Below are 1,739 nucleotides of genomic sequence, written 5' to 3'. Positions count from 1 at the left end.
TAAATATGATGAAGCTTTATAAATATAAATTTTAAACTTTATAAAATATATAAATTAAACTTTATAAAACTAAACTATATAATAAAAATAAAATCAAAAGAAGCACCCTTATATAAAAGGGGACGCATAAACTAGCAGGATATTTATAACAAAGCGCATACGACAGCAAGGAAAATATCTGAGAGCCGCAAATGCATGGAAGGCGTGCTGCAGGTAGGAGGGAAGGCGGTGGCTGCAGGTAGGAGGGCGACCACCGCCAGGCCTGCAGATAAAAACCGGAGGTCTGAACCGAGAAAGGGGGTTGTAACAATGGTTAGAAACCAGGAGGAGGAAATTCAACAGTGAGAGAGGTCTGCCATTGGAAGAGCTTTAATCCGTGTGAGGTTCTGAGCACGGGGGACAATGATTCTCTGTGAGAAGCTTACTGGATTGAGCAGCCAGTCTCTCTTCAGTCAGGCTGGGTGGAATTGGTCTCCCTGGGGAATTGGAGCAAAACAGTAGCAACATCATCAACTTCACGGGATCAGATAGCAGTTCAGGTAAGTACAAATCAATTTTTTTTTACGGTTCCTGTTTTCAAATTTTTTATTACTACACATGGTATTAGAGCCTGTCGTTCAAACCCTTCGGGACCTCGCAGATCCTACACAACTGAAAATATATGTATATTTGCTCTGAGCGTACAGGGATTTTTTGAGCCAAATGAATTCGGTCTTCCTCAAGTCTTCTAATTTAAGTCGATACCGCTCCTCCCACGCCTGCAACTTCATTATCCTCATGTTCCTCAGGCACTCTGAAGTGGCCTTCATCCTGTCATCCTTGGCGGCCATCAGATTGTCCTGATACTCTTCTTGCATCTTGGCAAGAGGGGTATTGATAAGAATAGAAACAATGGTGGCAATGAGGGTGGCAAATGCTGCCACTCCTACATTCTTGAACAGAATTGCAAGAGCCAAGATTATCTGCATTGGAAGCATCCAGATGTCATGCAAATACCAGGAATAATCCCCAATCCGTTGCACATCCACTGCCATGTAATTGATAATCTCCCCACTGGTATGACTCTGCCGCGCCGAACTGGACAAGCGCATGCCTTTCTCATAAACTAGTGTTGTTAAAGCAGCACGAACGTGCATTCCCAGGATGTCTACTCCCAGATACCACTGCCTGGTGGTCACAATCTCCACCAATTTGGCAGAGAAAAACACCGAGGCCAAGACATAGCCCTCGTTATGAAACAACTTTTTCCCGCTTAAATAATCCACGAAATAGCTTATCAGGAAAGGACCCACGTATGATACAACGGTATTCATGCCTGCGAAAATGCCATTCTTTAGCGCCTCCCTCCAGAAGGACATGAAAATCGCTCTGGTTAAAGAAGGTTGTTCGTTTGGATTCTGGACCTTCAGTTTCTCCCAGTTGTCCTTGAGCACATTATATGAACTCTCGGCTCGATCTCTCGGTGCCAGCAATGGCACGTCCTTGAGCTCCAGCGGTCTCTTGGCCCCAATGGCCAGAATGGGATTCAGCCACGACAGAGTTGCCAGGCTAATAATCCCGGCTCCGCTGTAGGGAGTCACATGATCGCATCCGTAGGACTCTTCGACATAAGTCGATGAATCCAAGAGGGGCTCTTGCAGATCCGACCTGGTGACAATGGTTTCAATTCCAGTTCTCCCTCTGGCCGCAACAAAGCACAGGAAGGCCAGTGCTGGCAGGCAGGCGGTGTTCATGAGCAT

General features: G+C 45.8%; 1 pseudogene; it reads right to left on the bottom strand.

Moving 5' to 3' along the window:
• Nucleotides 1-617: 617 nt before the first annotated feature.
• On the bottom strand, nt 618-1,739 carry LOC149228502 (ABC transporter C family member 5 pseudogene; annotated as a pseudogene).

The sequence above is a fragment of the Pinus tabuliformis genome, chromosome J (genome assembly GCF_031772625.1).
Source record: "Pinus tabuliformis cultivar Carrire ecotype Pingquan chromosome J, CPIR1, whole genome shotgun sequence".
Lineage (NCBI taxonomy): Eukaryota > Viridiplantae > Streptophyta > Pinopsida > Pinales > Pinaceae > Pinus > Pinus tabuliformis.
Note: the sequence above shows the minus strand (reverse complement) of the source record. Positions and strands in the feature narration are given on the sequence as shown.